The sequence below is a fragment of the Streptopelia decaocto genome (genome assembly GCF_964273445.1).
Source record: "Streptopelia decaocto genome assembly, chromosome: 5".
Taxonomy (NCBI): Eukaryota; Metazoa; Chordata; class Aves; order Columbiformes; family Columbidae; genus Streptopelia; species Streptopelia decaocto.
Genome location: NC_138659.1, coordinates 34,598,253 through 34,616,906, shown reverse-complemented (window position 1 = coordinate 34,616,906; position 18,654 = coordinate 34,598,253). Strand labels below are relative to the sequence as shown.

At 49.5% G+C, this 18,654-nt stretch overlaps 1 protein-coding gene across 5 annotated transcripts in view; it reads left to right on the top strand.

Annotated features, from left to right (window-relative positions):
- SGPL1 (sphingosine-1-phosphate lyase 1) overlaps positions 1-18,654 on the top strand; it is a 231,618-nt gene that overhangs the window by 168,488 nt on the left and 44,476 nt on the right. For 3 of the 5 annotated variants that reach the window (XR_014184160.1, XR_014184161.1, XR_014184162.1), the window contains 3 exons: positions 8,571-8,692; positions 14,139-14,304; positions 14,605-15,477. The gene's annotated coding sequence lies outside the window, so the exon portion shown is untranslated. Of the gene's footprint in view, positions 1-8,570; positions 8,693-9,038; positions 9,570-14,138; positions 14,305-14,604; positions 15,478-18,654 lie in introns of those variants that run through there. The other 2 variants (XR_014184163.1, XR_014184164.1) reach the window with 2 other exon arrangements.

The window sequence follows — 18,654 nt, the reverse complement described above, 5'->3', positions numbered from 1 at the left end:
CCTTTGAACACCGGTAGAAACCCTTCCCCAGTGGGCATTGCTGCCTTCAGGAAGGGTGAGAACCCTGTGATTGCAGGGATGGTCTTTTGTTTCACGGAGATGGGTGAATATACCTTCAGCATGGATCCTCCTCTGAAACTTATTAAACTATGTATGCTCGAAAAAGAGCCCTAAAAAATAACGGTAAAGAAAGAACAGGAAAAAAATCAGATATAAAATGTATCTTCCATTAGCAGACCTTAAGGCACTTTTAGAAACGTTGAATGAATGAAGTCTCCTCCTTGCCCTATCAGGGGTAAACAAATCCATCCTGTCCTTCAGCTTGATCTTGCAGTAATGTCATAATCCCACCTTTATTACATCACTGTTGTCATGGAAATAACTGTGATTTCATAAAGTCTCCGTAATGACTTTACCACAAGATCCATTAGGATAGGAAGATGGATTGCGAAGGCTGGAAAAATGCTTTCTTTAAGCAAATGCGTACTGGATAATTAGCAAATGCGGCAAAGGGAAAGAATGGAAAACTGATGGGGAAAAAATAAATGGATCCATCTTTAACGTGGGCTATTTACGAATGTTTTCTTTGATTCCATTTCAAATGGCACAAAGGCGCTATTGTAGTACTCCCAATCAAGCCTAAAAGTCCCATACTTGAGGGCATAGTCAGCATGTGTTGAACCAACAGACAGTCCCTGCCTTGGCTTCTTCCCTTTAAGTCCCTCAGGCTTTACAATAAAGGTTTGGGGCTGGCACTGGTGGCCCAAGAGCCTCCTGTTGTGCCATGGGAACTTTTGCCTCGCCGAATGGGAGAGCAGGTTGGGCACATGCTGAGGATATGAGGATCCTGGGGGTCATCCTGGTCAGGAAGCCTTTTCTTTCTCAACACAAACCCAAATAATCATCTCATCTTGGAAATCCTGCTGGTGTCCCATGGAAGGTCTTGGGATTTGCTTGGACTAGGGAGCTTTCAGTAGAGAAACCCTCCAAGGCCGAAGAGGTTTTTGATGACAAGGTGTTGGGCATCTGGAGGAGACAGGTGATGGAGAAGAACCTTGGGTGAGTGGGAGCTGTCAGGCTATAAGATAGCAAAGAAAGTACTTTGGTTTACGTCTTATGCCAGGCTGTTGAAGGAAGAGGATCTGCGTTAATCCCCCAGAAGTGTTTGGAGGTGTGATGCTAAACACAATTCTCAGCTGCAAGCCAGGCCTGCTGGTGTCCCTCCTTGCATTGCACCCTCAAAATGCAAATGTCTGCTGCACCTTCCTCTGCAAGGACACCCAGGCAGGGGATGAAAGGCTTGATGGAATATTGGAGCTACCTGAATGAGTCTTGCATCTCTCAGCACTCCAGGCAACCTTGTGCTAACAGTCAATGCACAAAGTCATTCCAGCTTGGGTTTCTTCTCTCTGAGAGCGGGTTGATGCCAACGGCTCCCTCCTGCCTCTTTCTTCTTCCCTTAAGAGCAGATGTCCTATTGACATGTAATTATTTTTAATTTCCGGAGAAAAATGTGCTATTTTTGATGGCTAGGCACACATTGCTCACCAAATATCCTGGCCCAGGTGGATGGAGGATGCTGAGAAGACTGCAAAGGGTGCTGGCAATGGGTTTCTCTGCTCTGACCTGTGCAAGATCTTCTCTCTTGTCGCAGTGCCCTTGTGCCAGCACCACGTGCATGCAGCACCACGTGCATGCAGCACCACATGCATGCAGCACCACGTGCATGCAGCACCACGTGCATGCAGCACCACGTGCATGCAGCACCACGTGCATGCAGCTCCCCGGAGGTGCTCACAGCTTGGGCAGTGAAAATGAGCAGAGTTCGGAGAGGAGGTGTGGGAACACAACGTGTGGGAAACGCGCAGGCACCGGACAGAAATGCGCTATTGAGGTCTGTGGCTCAATGTGAAAACGCCTTTTATTTGCAAGCAAGGGCTGCTTCAGAGCTTCAGCATCTCCCCAGTTTCTCTTTGCCGGTGATGCCTGGAGATGCAGAAGATCACTCCTGAACTAATTGAAGCCGTTGTGTCCTTGCCAGCAGCATTTCCCACATTAGCCAAGTTTGATCGAAAACTAATTTCCTAGTCAAGACAAATCTTTCCTCCACAGTCCTCTTCTTCCTATATTTACATGTGGAAATCCAGGGATGGTTACTGCATTGGGCCATGGTGACACTTGTGAAGTCCCTGGCACTGCTGGGTACAAGGTGCTAGTGGTACCTCATTCCCCAAATCCCTGTCCCCTCCGAAGGGCTCCCAGGAGCTTGGGAGCCAGTTCAGATACTTAAACTAGTCTGGAGCTGATGGTCTGACTGTTCCTCCTGGTACGTGAATAGTTTTTGGCTAAGTAAAGAAAATCTGATAGAACTTGATACAGATACGTGATAATCAGTGAATGTTATCTTGTTAACCAGAGGGTCTAACATAACTTTAATTACCAGTGTTGTTACTGACTGCTGTCACATCCACGAAGGAGGCAGACCATGAGCTGGCTTTGAGAAATAACAACTTCTGGTGATTAATTATTGCTGTTGGTCATGTGCCGTCTGTAATGATCTCCGGGAGCAGTTGGCTGGAGCGGGAGAAGGAGGTATTAGCCACTTGTCCTGGCTGGGCTCCAGCTTTGGCTGTGATGAGCGGCCAGACGAAATTCATACCGTGCCACCAGCCCCCCATCATGATGTTCTTCTATTCAATCTGGCAGTGGCAGAGCAGGGTAATGTGTGGTCTGAAACATCTGTTGAAGCTCATAAAACTGTGTGTTACAGGAGGGAGGATTATTTGGATTATTCCTATTCTGCCAAACATGTAGTAGAGCGGGCGACCATTGCTGCTATCAGGGGATGGAAGAGCTTGGCTCAGCCAGAATGGGAACCACCTTGCCCCTTGCCCATAAATACCTGAACCACCTCTAAACAAGCTCTTGGACGCATCCCAAGATGCCTTAACATGCTCAGCTGGAAAGCAGCAGTATCTCAGTGCCGACTCACCGTCAGCTCCATCATCTGTGGACCATGGATGGTGGCCGCATCCCGACCTGCAAACCCGTGGAGCTTTAGCACAAGAGCATCTTGGCTTCTAAGCACATTTCCCAACTACAATGGTAAGGAGAGCAGGTTGGGGGGTTTTTTCCAGGCTTTGGGCTGGCATTTGGAAATCGGGAGTAAAGAAAGTAACTTGTGTTTTCATTTCTTCGGTTAAAAAAAAAGAAAATGCTCAGGGTTTAAAAAAAGAATCAACTGAAACCAGAACCTGAACTATGCATTTTGGGTAAAACAAAGCATTTTTGTCCAACTGGAAATGAATCTGTTGACCTCCAAACCGTTGCTTTTGGGGGGTGATTTTTCGGTTGTAGCGGTGAACCAGGAGACCTGTTATTCCCGCTGCCCAGCTAATGAGGTCTTGTGGCCTGAAGAACAGGTACTCTATTGACACCGCACTCCCGTTTTGTGTCTGATCCAAGCTCTGTGAAAGTCAGTGGAAAAAGAAGATGATTTTAATAGGAGTCGGCCCAAGCCTCTAATGCTGTGTTTTGTTTGGGCCTGGTTGAAGGACATGGGGATCCTTTAGGATGCGTTATGAATAGAGTCCTATTTTGATAAACAGTGGCATCTTTGTGCTTCCCTGAAGTATATTCTTAGGCAGCGCTCAAATAGCACCGTTTTATTCAGATAGGCTGCAAGTTCTGCCTATTTTTACCAGGATGTTTTCATCTTTAAACATAAACCACTCTGGATGAGGTCTGAATGCTATTTTTACAAATGTGGTGATGTCTCATATAATAGCCAAGTAGCAGCAGGGCAAGGCGTATGCTATTCAGAAGAAGGAATCTTCCCACCGGGAGAGGTGTCCCCGCACCATCAAGCGCTCGTGTCGCCCGTTTCCATACTTGCTGGCCTGATTAGAAGTCAGCAATACGCCTTTTGGCAAATCACCAGAGATGTAGGACTTGCTCCCTGCCGGGGCCGAGGTTGAAAGATGTTTTAAACCAACTTCTGAGCTTGAACTGACCCCGCTGTGCTTGCTTTGGAGCGGCTAATCACTTGTGAGGCGAATACCGTATCTACCGCCCACAGGCGAGTTGCAAACATCCCCCTAGAGCCGGGTATCTCCAAAGGAGGATCAGAATGTGCCCGTGCCGTGTTTCTGTGATAGCTTCACAACGCTGGTGGTGCTCAATAACGCTTTCTCTGCTGAGGAGAGACAGATATCACTTCTTCGTGGCTCCTGTGGATGCAGCCGAGTTATTGTCTGCTTTCTTCCTGTGCTTAAATTACTGTGAGCCACACAATTTGCAAAACGCCTCTTAGAAAGAGGTAAAATATTCCTGGCGTAGGGAGCGATAAGGTGTCCAAGAGTCACTATCTGTTTTCCTTAGGTCCATAGTCACCTTCACACTCCTCGGTGTCTCCATAAAGGACACCGCAGGTCACACAGAGTTCAGTAGAGAGTGTAGATGGAGAAGGGACAACCCAGACCATTTTTCTTTTCCATAGGAAGAAGTTAAGAAAGGTTCAATTTGTCTTTTTTTCCAGCTCAAAGCACCCAACTGCTCCATGATTTTTGCTGTTAAAGCCTCTGTTCTAGGCAAGGGGAACAACCGCAAACCCTGCCGCTCCCTCCCCTCTTTAACAGAGGAGATAACCTGACTTAGCGTTAAGCCTGACCTGTGGAAGACACAGTAATTCACTTGTGTATCAGCCTTTCGGGATGATGGGACTAAATTGCCATGATGTTGTACTTCTATTTGCCCTATTCTTTATTTTATTCCAAGGAGTCTTTCTGCAGTGCTGGAGCCCTACAATCCACTCTGAGCAGATACAATCAACCCCCTGTCTTGCCCCATACAGTGACTGCAAATGGAAGGAGCAGATCATGGATGTTTCGAGTGCAGATCCCAGCTTGTGCGGCAAATATGCCAGGCAGGGAGTTCAGCCTTGTGGATCTCAACAGCCTCTTCTGACCTAAAACTCAGGCTGGGCTGCGAAACTTGTCCCTTTTCCTTCCCTCTCCCCTTCCCTCTCCCCTTCCCTCTCCCCTTCCCTCTCCCCTTCCCTCTCCCCTTCCCTCTCCCCTTTCCTCCATTTGGGCAACCAAATCCTCCATTTCCATTTCTCATTTCATTGCCATGTTCAGGCCCAAGTGGTAACAAGCAGGTCCCCCGCTGACCCGCTCTCCAGGAGCAGCATTGCTTTTCCACTGCGATGGAGAGAAGGCAGGATTTCTAGCACAAGCACTATTTTTGTGTGCGGGGCTTTCATGCCCCCATGTTCCTAGAAGCCTGAGCAAAGCAAGCCTGCTACCAACAGGTCTGAATTCACCCCAGGGGAAAAATCCTTAAAGCTCTGCAAACCAAAAGCTGGAAAAATCCCTGTCCTGGAGTCCTAAGTGCTGTGAAAAGGCCTGAGGATACACAGCCAGCGATTTGTGTGAAGAAAGAGGGTTTCTCTGAGAAATAAGGCGACAGGTGAACTTGCAAAAGCGGGAGCACAGCTTAACGGCAGAGCTGGGTTCGTTTGTCAAGCCACTTTCTGCTTCTGCATGTAGGAAAGTGAAATAATAATTGGGAGCAAAGCTTAGGTTAATCTACACTGAGAATGTGATATTCAGTAGCTTTATTAAAAGAAGGGGTGTGGAAGTAAGCATGAGGCCTCTTGAGCTCATTTTAGTTTTTCAGCTTCATCTTTGATGCACACCAGAGTTGGAAAATAACACTTTTCACTGCCCAAAGTGCCGTATCAGGAAAAATCTCAGCTGGAGAAGATGGAGAAGTCGCTCCCTTTCAGACCAGCCTCCTAATTGTGCAAGTGCCTTTAGAGACAGCTTTCAAAATAAGCCTCCTAGGTGCAAAAGCTCCTTTCCTTTTGCCAGCTGAAAAGGCCAGCGTGGCATTTGCAGAGCCCGGGTGAGCATCGTTGGTGTGAAATTTCCCTCCGTCTCCTTTCTCAGTGCAGCTCCCTGCCAAGCTGTCCCCCCGCGCCTTGGGTTTCCTTCCCACCGCAAGCCACAAAAACCCGGCTTCTCTCTCTCGTTTGCTCTCACAGCCGCATATTCCAGCCCAGATCTCCACTGAACCTCCCGGTGGCTTTTCACAGTATCACAGTATGTTTGGGATTGGAAGGGACCTCAAAAGCTCATCCAGTCCAATCCCCCTGCTGGAGCAGGAACGCCCAGGTGAGGTCGCACAGGAACATGTCCAGGCGGGTTTTGAATGTCTCCAGAGAAGGAGACTCCACAACCCCCCTGGGCAGCCTGTTCAGTGCTCTGTCACCCTTACTGAGAAGAAGTTTCTTCTCAAATTTAAGTGGAACCTTTTGTGTTCCAGCTTGATCCCATTACCCCTTGTCTTATCATTGTTTGCCACCAAGAGGAGCCTGGCTCCATCCTCATGGCTCTCACCCTTTATATATTTATAAACATTAATAAGGTCCCCCCTTAGTCTCCTCTTCTCCAAACTAAAGAGCCCCAGCTCCCTCAGCCTTTCTTCATAAGGGAGATGCTCCACTCCCTTAATCATCTTTGTTGCCCTACGCTGGACTCTCTCCAGCAGTTCCCTGTCCTGCTGGAACTGAGGGGCCCAGAACTGGATACAATACTCCAGATGGGGTCTCACCAGGGTGGAGTAGAGGAGTTTGGTCCATATGACCAACCTTGTGTGATCCAGGATGCTTTGCCAGATCACCATGTGCCTGAGAGGGGAAATAAATGCCAGTGTCTTCCAAGGGAGGTTGTTTTATCGAAATAGAAGTTCAAGGGAATACATCAGAAGAGTGAGGAAGGCTGGAGGGAGGGGGGAAATTCCTTTTCCCCCAAGTTTGGTAGCTAGATCCTGTCCCTTGTAAGCCCAGCTTACTGGGAGGTTGGGCTGTGCTTACATGGAGCTGATGAAGAGCTTCTCAGGTGTCAGGTAATGACTTGGGATGTGCCTGGGACCCCACGAAGGAATTATAGGGCCATAACTCACCGTCGCTGCTATCTGAGGCTCCATATATAGGAGCACCTGTCAGGAATGTATTACTAATATATTTTTATACCAGCCTTTATAATAAGAAAAGAAAGAGTCCAGCTGCCTCCGGTGACCTTTTCATCACCTACAGATGCATTCAGCTAAAAGCCCCGCACCTGAGATGACAAAACCCTGAGATGGGTTCCCAGCCCATTGGTGGGAACCACTTTGCTTGATGTATTTATGTGGGCTGCATGGCTTGTTCTACAGCATCTCATCTCTTATAGTAAGAAAAAAAACAAGCCTCTGCTCTTTATGGCTGCAAGGAAAGCCTGTGTGGAGTGTAGCTGAGTTTTTCCTGAGTCATTTGGTTGTTGTGTTTAGTTTAAAGCATCTCAGGTAAGTACTCGGGTGCTGTATTTGCTAGCTGGTGTGAGGGCAGAGCATGGAAGAGGGCAGGCAGCCTGCAATGATGGGGTTGGGCACTGAGTTTTCTCTTCTGCATGGCTGGGGAGCATCCTTTGTGTTGTATCCGTTGACTGTGCTACAGAAGGAACAGAGATGGGTCAGTCCACGCAGGACGAATGCCTCCATTTTAGCAGCCCTGTTTTCCAATGTGGTTAATGGCAAGGGTTAAATTTCTCTGTAGACTTTCAGAGACCTCACAAGCTTTCAAAATTGAAGCCAACTAGGTTAAGATACTCTAATAGACACCCAAGGGCTTGGATTTGCCTCGCTGAAAAGTGCCCAGGATCAGTCAGAACACCAGAGTTGGAGCAGTTTGCCCCAGATAAGTGGCTTACGAGCCTCAAACTTTTGTTGTGGTGGTTGCGGCAGGGAAATGCAGCTCCTTACCAGCTCGCCTGCGAATGTAAGGAACAGAAGTAGGAAGGAGATAAGCAGAAGCATGGTGCTCTAGAAGCCAAATAAGTCTCTCGGCTTCTTCCAGTTGTTGAGGCTCTGTATGAGCAGGCAGGGAGATAAGGATTCCCACTTGCTGAAGAGAGACAAAGGCTTTGTGGTAGTGGAAGAGTTGGGCTTCTTGCTACAAAAGATGAGGGGGTTGAAAAAGATCAATGAGGTGGAAATGGGACAAAAAGAGCAAACTGCTGGGCGATGATGACCCCTAGACTGTCCTAGTGTGGTTACACAGCCAGTCCATCAGTACTTCTAAACTCGTTGTTGCCCACCCAAGGTACAAAGCAACGTGTAACGCCGCGCTTTGGTACATCCAGATGTGAACTGGTAAACCCACTTTAAGTGACCGAGTAAAACCAGTTTAGCAAAGGCCTCGCTCTTGCCCAGGAGGGACGTTCCATGTGGATTTACCCACATTGCTGCTCCTCACCTGGGTTTACCACTCGTGTATTTTAGAAGCTAAAGCAAGTACCGCCATGCAGATAGGAGGACTGGATTGTCAAACAACTTGGTACCAGTTGTTTCAGAGACCCAAATTGTTAGTGGGCTCTGACAATGATTTGGCAAGGGTCTGTCGTGGGATATTAAACTCAGAAATGGAAATGTAGCCTCTAGTTCAGAGTACGGAAATGGCAGACAGCTGGGAAAGTGATGTTAGGGAAATAATGCTCTTTGCTTGCTGTATTTTTGTATTCTTTCCCAAGATTTCTGCTGATGAGCACAACTGAGGGAGACATGGAGGGAAGGACCTTGAATGTGCCACCGAGGAGCTGTACTGATGTTCCTATGGCACACGCACGCGGTGACAGGATCATCACCAAGACGCGTAAGTTCTTGTGATGCTCTGCCTCACAAAGCTCATCTTACCTGACCATCCCCCCTTTTTCCCTGCAAAGTCAATGGTTTTAGAGGGATGCCCAGAGAGCTGTGTCTGCACAGAAGGGCCCTGCACTGACCCTTTTCTCTAGGAAGACCAGACAGATTCCTTGTGTAAAGCCTCCTCCTCACTTTCATTCCTCCATCAGACGTTGCAGCAGCTCCCGGGAGCTCACTGCTCAGCTTTATCCCAGCTAATGTCTGTTGGTATATTTTCTGGTTTAATATTTGTCCTGTGTGAAGCATCTTCCTTTCATACTAAATGTGCACCTATTATACGCGTGGGTTATTCTCAGGTTCCTAGAGGAGGCTGGAGGCTCAGTCTGTCCATAGCATACAGGAAGGCATCTCTCAAGCAAAGAAGCTTCCAACCTAGGACCTTGGAAGCTGTTTATTTTCCTTGCCTTCTGCAGGACTCGGCTGGAGGCTGCATGGAGGCTTCTCCCAGATACAGGCTGCAAGCATGAGCAAGCTCAAGGCCAGAAGAAACACTTTGGAAAGACAATGTGTTGGGTTTGTGTGGGTTTCTTTTTTGTCTTTTCACTTGCGTTTGTGTCTGGTTTTGTAGAACTGACCTCCCGCGGTCACTCCGCGGATTTAGGAATCTTTATCCCACTGTCAGTAATTTTTACCAAGTTGTAAGAGCTTGATTTTTCCACTCTAAAGCTTGGCTTATTATACACATTTGTCATCAGCTCTGGGGTCCTGGTAAAAGAAGACTAAAAAGAACAAGCAAACAAACAAAACCCACCCAGCAGGTCCCAGATTTTTATTTTGCCAATAATAGTTTGGGCTGGACTTAGGATTTCATTAAAAAGCTTTCCCAACCCTTGTGGATTTTGGCTCAAGCTGTATTCCCAGACACCGCAATGCTCGACCAGGGGTTTCCTTTAAGTTTATCCTGAAGACGGGACGTTTTGAAGGTAACTCGTGGGGATGTCTGGGTGGACGTGGCGAGTGCTGGGGGGCTGGTGGTCCTGCCTGGGTCCTCACGGCATCCTGGGAAGGGCTTGGAGGACTGGGACAGGCTTGGAGGACTGGGCCGGGCTCATGCTGCCGCAGCTCCCGGCGCACAGCAGGCGAGGGAGGCAGCGCGGAGCCGCTCGTCATTTTGATGGAGCCTCCTGTCGGGAGCTGCGCGAGTCTCAGACGCTAAATTAAATGAAGCAGGAATGTTGTTGTTTCAAAAACAACTGGCCACGGTGACCGGTGTCGACATGTGTCCTGATGTCTGATGGGTCCCCGAGGAATGAAGAAGAGGGGAGAGATGGAATTGTGGAAACGCATCACTGGAAAGAAAATCTGATCTTGGAAGAGGATGAACAAGAGGGACCTTTGCTCCTTCCACAAAAATGTAGGGCAAGGATCCATTTCACAGCGTCTCGCACAGAACAGGCTCTTCAGCTCGCTTTGCTGGAGAAATGCCTTTTGCTGCGGGGATGCTTGCGTTGCCCAATTTGCTTCTTCAGGTACTCGACAGCATCTGAAACCAGAAAGGGAAAAACCAGAGATTAATTTGGAGACATCAGTCCCTGTTTTCACACTCCCAGTTTTCTCTTGACGAGAATCTGACCATGCAGAATTAATAATCTCTTTTTCTGTGAAAACTGGAAAACCCAGAGAAAGTTCCCATGAGGAGAAACCACCCAAACCCACCAGGTACAAGATGAGCGTGGGAAGCTCCTTTGCCCTGAATTGGTATCCACTGGAGGTCAGGGCGTCGTTCCTGCATCCCGGTGGCCTGACCAAGAGCATCCCAGTGCAAACCAGTCTAGACCGTGATGGACTGGCAGGAAGGTGCAGGGCAGGTTGCTCTCCCTTGCCTCTTGTTTGAGGCTTGCAAGGTAAATGTCAGATTTAAATGACTAGACTGTAGGCAGCCAGTGCAGAAAATCAATTAAAATACCAAGTGGCTTAGAAACAGGAGCTTTAATTACTCCACAGACAGGTCTTTAAAGGGGAAAATAGCCATAGCCCCTGGGTCAGACCTCCTCTACCCTCGTGCTTTTTATCCCAGGGGTCTCGGGACATCTCTCCGTCATGTTTTCTGCGCTTCAAGGGTAGGCGGCTGGATCTCCAAGTGTGGGCACGGGGCTGGCATCTTGTTTTGCGGCACGTGAGCTTAGTCACTTGGGGACATGAGACATGTTGTAGGGGTCTGACGGTGGCCGGGCTTTAGCAGCATGGGCTGCAGAGAGGGATAGAACTGCCTGGCAGGGTGGCTGATCTCTGTGAGTCAGGCTTAGGCGTTTGATCCGGAGTAAAGTCGTCTCTCTGTGGGACCTGGGGCTCAGCAAGCACTTTGTTTAGCAGTGGATTGGGTCTGCAAGGCTGGGAGACAAAAGATGCCCTTGTGCACAGAGGCTTGCTGACAAAGCCATGGGTATTAGAGGGGAAACAAGGAAAAAAAATCATACTTTTCCCAGGGAACACAGGGCTGTAGAGCCTGTTTATCCTGCCTGTTTATTTGCTTTCTGCTGACTTACTGTAATACATCCAGCATGGGTCTTCAGCGGTGGCAGAACCACAGGGATTTCGGCGGGTCTTTGGTGGCCCGTCTCCTCGCTCTTCAAAGCTGTTGCACAACCCAAACCAGCATGTTAATCATACCCCGAGCATGGAAAGTACAGAACAAAACAAAGCACTGATGAAACTCTTGCAGGCTTTCCAGATGCCTGTCCACATCGATGTCCTGCTGGGAAGTACACAGGGTGAAATGAGGCTCGGAGGGAGCCAGCTGGGGAATGGGCTGCGCTCCTCGGCTCTTTTTGCCAGCCCAGTGGAAGAGCCTTGGGACACAAGGTTGCTGGGCAGGACGTGCTGCTGGCTGCCAAGGGAATGAAAGAGCCTGCTTTTATGTTTATGTAACTTTGGGGAAAGGGAGGACAAGCCTCGCTTTATGCTCTGCATCAGAAGTGGGGGTGCGCAAACTTTCAGCTCTTCTTTCTGCCTGCCCGCAACAAGCCGTTCCAAGTCGGGTTGCTGCTCACGTGTCATTCCCCCGCCCCAAAAGCAGGCAGGAGGATTTGGGATTTAAACTCCTCATCTAGAGAAAAATAACAATAATAAATAATAATAATTAAAGAGGAATCTGCCTGGGAAGAGCAGAGGAGATTTTGCCTGCCTGCGGGAGGAAGGGTTTTAATAATACTCCCTGTTGGCAGAGAGATGAGTTATCGCTATCCCTGAGCAGCCCAGGTGGGGCAGAGCTAAAGGTCTGAGCTGTGCAATGGGGGCGTTATTTGGGGTCTGGCCAAAGGGGGTTCACACCGCAGACAGCTGATTTTTGGTGGGGCCGTGCTCCTGGCCTGGTCTGCAGCGATGCTGCTCTCGGGTCTCAGATAACTTGGTGTGTTTGCAGCAGGGTTCGTGCCGCATTAGTAGGTGGATTTTGGTGGCCAGTGGAGCTGGAAGAGACATGGGCTCTTGTGTGCTGAGCTCTGTGCTGCCAGCTCTTGCTGTTCTTGAGAGATTCTTGCAGCATCTGGTGTTGTTTCCTGCTATTAGCTGCGTGGCTATGCCGTGTTCTCTGCTTTTGCTTTTCCTCCCTAAAGAAACTTTCCAGGCTTGAGGCTGCCAAAAAAACATCTTGAAGGCAAAGAGCTGAGCTCGCCCAGGGGCTAAGGAAGAGCAGGGAGAATCCATCACTGCGAATCTCTTTCCTGGGGAGGAGGGAAGGACCAGATGCTCCTTCTGGATCAGTGGAGTAGAGCTGGTACTGCCTTGGGATAAGGGGGACGGGACGGGGTCCTCTCCTGAGTCTCTTCCACGTCTGCATTAGGGACTTGGGGTGTGCAGCTACCCCTGAGCAACCTCACACTCCTGCCTGGTGAGTCCATTCCTCTTGCATCTGGGACCTTTGAAGGATGCTGCTTGTTCCATGTCCCTTACTGGGGTCAAGACACTTCGGGTCACGGGGACCAGCTTTTCATCACTGGTCCTGCGCGGTGTCTGGGACACGAAGCCCCATCTGAACGCGGCGGTATTGCATAAATGCTGGTTAACGAAGCTGCCCCCACGCTGGAGCCAAGCGATGACATTGCAGAAACAGTCTAGGTCAAAATAAATTGCTTTCTGGCACTCTGAGATTATCTAAACCCCTTCCTTTTCCCAGGGTGAAAAGGAACAAAGGCTCCGGACTGATCAGGACAGAGCCTGGAATGCTGTTTCTGTGAGCCACGAGAGCTTATTAGGGATGAGGGTAAACAAGGAGATTTGGGGTTAATTTACTGGGGGGGGAGGCGGGAAGAACAAACGCTGTTTTTGAAAGCCTGCCGCCTCTCCTGTCAGTACCAGCGGGTTGCTGGCTGGGTTCTCACAGGCAGCCGTGTCTTTTCCACGTATTGACGGGCAGCCCTTGGTGGTTTCTCTAACGGCACATTGATTTTACACAGACTCTCCTCCAGCTCAGCAGCCGCCCTGTTGATTGAAGCAGCGTCAGTGCCACCCTGTCCCTTCTGCTGGGGCGGAGGGGGGGCTGTGACTCAGCCCTGCCTGCCGGGGGGGCTTTTTCTTTGCTCTTCACGGGGAGCCCCGTGGCCTTTTTCCCGCGCAAGGGCTGTACTGGTGCTGCATTCCCATCGCATCTTCCTCCGCTCCCGCCAGCTGTTTGGCAGCAGATGCTTGTGCACCTTTGGAGGAGGAGGATGGTGGGTGTTTGCAGAGTTTTTCACATCTTCCAGGCTCCAAATCCACCGGCAAATCCCCATCTGGGGTGAATACAGCCATGGGCAGCAGGCTGGAGCTGCTGGTACCTCTGACCGGCCTCATCTCCCGTGCTGACCCCATCCCGTCTTCTCAGCTGCTTGCTGAGGAGCAACTAGTAAACCTAAGTGTGGATTAAAACAATAATTAAGAATTATTCCTTTGCTTAGGAAGTGGGTTTAGTGATCGCATGTTGAAGCTGTTCTGCTGTCGGAATGTCTCCTCTGCACTAGGTGTGCGTGGCAAAGGAAAGTCTGTCCGGAGCAGCGTGCTGAGCCACCACAGCTGAAGTTCCATAATACCCGTATGTTCTCGCCCCTCTGGCTGCAGGGGCCGGGAGCCTCCTGGTCCTTGTTCTAGCACAGAAGTTTGCTCTGCAGAGTTCAGAAATGAGAGAGGCAGACAGAGAGAAAACCAGGGGTTTAAAAAACAACTGATGGGTTTGAAATGCTTGAAATGGGCTGTAGCGCCAGCTCTGCTTTTCCAAAGGGATGTAGCTCCACGTTAATGCTGTCCGTGGCGTGAAGGGGGAATTTCTTGCTATGTGGGCTGAATAAAACCCCTTTTTTCTCTTTTTTTGCTTTATCCACGGAAATATTTTAGCAAAAAAAATCTAAAACCTTTAATTTTCTCTTGTCCCCCCGGTTTGTAATAACACGGCGGATTTTCCTGTTGCTCTGGTGTCTTCCCAGCTGCCCATGGGGCTCCTTAGAAGGGAAGAACATGGAACTATGGAACAGAAGCTTGGGTGTTCTGTTCCTTAATGTTGTATTTAGTGGGCTGAAAGATCTCAAAAGGATCATCGCTTCCTTATCATCGTCTAATGGCAAAACTCGGCTCTCGCACCCCGCACCTCAGGTAGGTGAAGCTGTGATAAGAACAGCCTCTTCTTTTTGTCCATCAGTGCATGGAAACAAAAACCTTCTGAGGGTCCCAAGCTGAACGTCACCTCTCTGGGCAGACCCAGAGCTTCCAGAGACAATCCCAGTCCTCATCCTAAACTGATAGAGAGAAAATTTCCCTAGGAAACACCACCACGGGCCAGAGAGCATTAAACCGTAACTTTACGCCAATTAATAGTCATGTAATTACAACCCGCCCCCTCCTACTTGCTGCTGACTTCCCTTTGTAATTTTCTTTTAATTTTTTGCTTAATAGGCACGCATGACGGATTAGCTACTCGGCGCGCTGCTTGCATATGATATGTAGTAGGCTCAGCCTTAAGGAAGACTTAGACGTGCTCCGTCCATCCTGGGCCAGCTCAAGTGACAGTGGAGTGACACAGCTCACCAGAGCAAGGGGAAACAACGTCAAGGATGGACAGAAGAGGCAAAATGGGGAGTAGAGCTGGTTGCTGGCCTGCAATAGGACCGTGACTTTCCTTAACTTCTCCCCCAGCCCGTTATTCTGCTCTGAGTTGGGTCTGTTGTATTAATAGCTCGCAGCACCCACCGTCCTTTCTCATTTTGTCCATCACCCAGAAGAGTCCTTTTCTCCCTCGAAGAGGGAAAAGTCCTTCCATGCCAGCCCTGATGTAGCAGTGAGGAGCTTCCCCTGTGAACACGCTGCTGTACTAGCTCCAAATGGGAGAGGGGATAGAAAAATAACAAAAATCAGAATTGGAGGCTTTCATGAGCATTAAATTAAAACAGTGCACGGGGTCTGTTTTGGTTCCCGGGTATGAACGTCAGCTCTGGACTCTGCCCGCTGCCTGATAACAGCAGCACCCCCGGCCAGGCTCAGCCGCCGCTCTGATATGCAAAGAAGAGAAAAAGAGGGGAAGAAAGAAAAAGCAGCAGCCTTGTGTAGTAAATGTAATTTCAGGTGTCTCAGCCTCTCTCATTACTCCTCTTCCCTGGCTCCCAGGTAATTAATTCTGCAGAAGGAGAAGCCCAGATATCTGAGTCGTGTAACCCTGGATCTCCCAATAGGTTCTGCACAGGGAACAGAGCGATTTAACCTGGAGGAGGTGACAATACTTGGCTGGAGACACAGAGCATGGCTGCGGAGGTGCACGGGGATCAGGGGAAGGTGAGAGCCCCTTTTGGAGACACCCCTTGAGGATAGGTGGAAATGGGGCAGTGTGGATAGTGTCCCCCCGTTTGTCATGTGCTCAGCACCTTGGAGATGCAGGTTCCACGCCCAACATGAGCCGTTAGACAAGGGTTTGGTGCAGCCCCTCTTCCTGCTGCTTGGCAGGGTTTAATGCCTCACAGGGTTTGCACATGAGCAACCCAAAGAAGTTGCTGCTTGGCCGCAGCACCCTTTGCGCAGCCTCTCCCCGATGCACTCGCGAGGTAATTAGATAAAGGCCGCCAACAAATACATGCATTTAATAAGTATGCTAATTGGTATTGACCAACATGTGGCAGGCGCTTTGTCAAGTGCCAATTAGGAGCGCCTAAGAATTGCTCGAGATACGAGAGGCCGGTGATTAGACCTCGGGGTGGGGATCCGAGGAGACAGTGGCTGCTAAGCCGGCGCTTTGTGCCCAGGTAGGAGAGGGACAGCGGGGATGGGACGAGCACGGGGATGCGCCAGGTCCTGTTGATCAGTCCCGGGGTGGTGCAGGGGCTTGCCTCTGTGGTGGATTGATCTGATCAGTATCAAGCATGCACCATGTTTTTATTTATGCCCCGAGGAGTGTAGTGGGTGGGATAAAACAGTTGGATTAAAGGGATTTGCTTCTGCCTGGGTCTGTAAGGCAGGGCTGGGGCAGACCTAGCAGGACTGTGTCTGCGGAGGAGTCGTTCCCGTAGAGTTCAGCCCACACGTGGTGGCAGAAGAGGGGCCTGAATTCCTTTCCCTGGGATGCTCTGTGTTGGCCCGTGCTCCCACTGCAGCCCAGTTTCACCGGTGTACTCACAAAGCATTAGCTTTCCCTTTAACAGGTTTATTCCTTCATCATACATGCACTAGAAAAAGCTCTGGTTTCCCTACTTTTTATTGTTTCTATCATGTTCACAGGAAGACTTATCTAACCAGCTGTCTTCCCCAGTTACACAGTACAGCAGCAGGCAGGCTGTGCAGCTCATAACTGCACCGGTCTCCCTCCAACCCATAGGCAAGGCGAGCCTAAATTTCAGCCCAAACCACAGTATGGTAGAGCGGTTCACCCACTCGGATTTACAGGTGGATATCTCAGCTAGCTGCCTTCCACACGAGCAGCACGGGGAAGAGGAGGAGGAAGAGCAGGTCCTGAGATGCTCATGGTTGGTACCAATCGGTGCTGGTGTTGCCCAACCCCACTGTGTGGCCAGAGCTGCTCTGCTGCCACCACGTCTGCAGGTGTTTGGCGACGGGGTGTCCATCACCCCAACACGAGTCCTGCTGCCACACAATCTGCTTCCCACCGTGTGTTTGCAGCAGCCTCCCCGGGGTGGCTCCGACGCTCTCATTCGCCTGGTTTGGTTTATTTATTGCCACCATTAATTAATTTTGTTTGGGTAGGAAGGACAAGTCCCCTGAGACTGTCTGCGTACTGGAGACCATTACTGCATTGGTGTCTGAAAGCTTCAGCACACAAAAAAACCCTTGCTGCTGTCAGCCTGGCACAATTAATTAAGCTGCCCCATTCAGAAGCTGCAGCCCAATGTGTCTTTATTGTATAACGAGCCTGGCCCTGGGATGTCTTTACTCAAAGACCCATGTGAGATAAAAGTGGCTTTGCTCAGAGGCTTGGCTACTGCCAGGACCCCAAAACTATACTAAATACACCGTCTTTTCCTAAGAAAGAGCCTGGGCATTGCATGGAAAGGCCACCCATCTCTCCAGGTGACACTGGTGGGCTCCTGTGTCCCTCCTGCTCCCATCCTCTGCTGCCTGGTGGCTCCTGGAGCGGGAAGCTTGGCTGGAAAGCCAAAGCTTGTGATGGTCCCTCTTGACTTGGCCCAAATTCAGCCTCTGCATCCTTTTTATAAGAGCGGAAGGAAAACAAGCCTGGCTTTCTCCAGGCTGTGCCACTGTCTCCTGGAGCACAAGAGCGAGCAAAAAGTAACAGAAGCTGTTTGGGTTTGTGTGCTATCAGGAGCACATTCTCAGGAATACAGTGACCTAATCTCACTCTTATTGATTTTGAGCTATGCATGTATATGTATATATATATGTATATATGCACTCACACACAGGGAGACACATGCACTGCTGAAAATACAAAATCCTGAACTCTGGGAAGGGCAGAAATCGTTTCCTCCAGGTTTGTCTTCCAGCCCATTGAAATGACTGACCCAGCTCCAGGTGGGTCTGTGAAACGGGCCCTTGTTCCCAGCCCGGCAATGATACAGGAGCACATGGTATTTAAGTAGCTCCTCCTTCCCAGCCCCAAAGCTGGAGGTTTCCAGCCTCCCCGGAACATCACTTTCTGTTATTATTGCTTTCCTCCCCGGAATATGCAAAGCGGGGAGAGAAAAGCCCCAGCAAACGAGGCAGAGCGGTTTATCTGACAGGCCAGCACTCTCCCAGATAAAGGAACAGAGTTTGTCTCGTGGTCAGGGTGACACTTTGCCACAAAAGAAGAGCAGGGAGAAGTTAATTAAACTCTAAAGAAGCCATTTGTTAGAAGAGGAAAGCAAGCCGTGGCTTTTCTTCAATACTGGAGAAAGCTTCGTTATAGAAGGAAACTGTTCTAATTATTTTCCACCACGTGGCTTTGAGGAACGGCTGATGGAGTGTCTGGGGCTCATTTTAATGTGCAGTTTTGCAAGGTGTCCATGGCCTGTTGGCTTGAAACCGCTTAGGAAACAGCTCTTTGCTGACCACTAGGGAGCTGGAGAGCTCGACAGGTTGGTAACCAACGGCAGAGCCTTTGGTGCATGGCTTTCCCTTTGCCCTGCACACACAACTGCCACGCAGTCCCTACCGACTGTATTACTCAGTTCAGCTTATGTTAGCTGTGCTAAAATTCAACAGCCTTATTAAAGCCAGTGTGTGCAGTGGTAGCTGTGACTTTCCCACCTGCACCCTGCTCCCCTATGGACGATACTGGCTTGAGAAAGCACTTACGCACTTGCTCATGATATAGTATTGACGTGCATTTCGTTGTGCGTCAGTCCGGCTGCATTTCCCTGAATTTGGGGAGCCCGAGTGGATCTAGGGGGGGATAAAATGAAATAACAATGTTCGCTGGTAGTACTGAGTTAATACCAAAAAGATTAAAATATGGCCAACCTCCAAGAATGGGAAAAGGACCTTATGATACTTCGTGAGTGG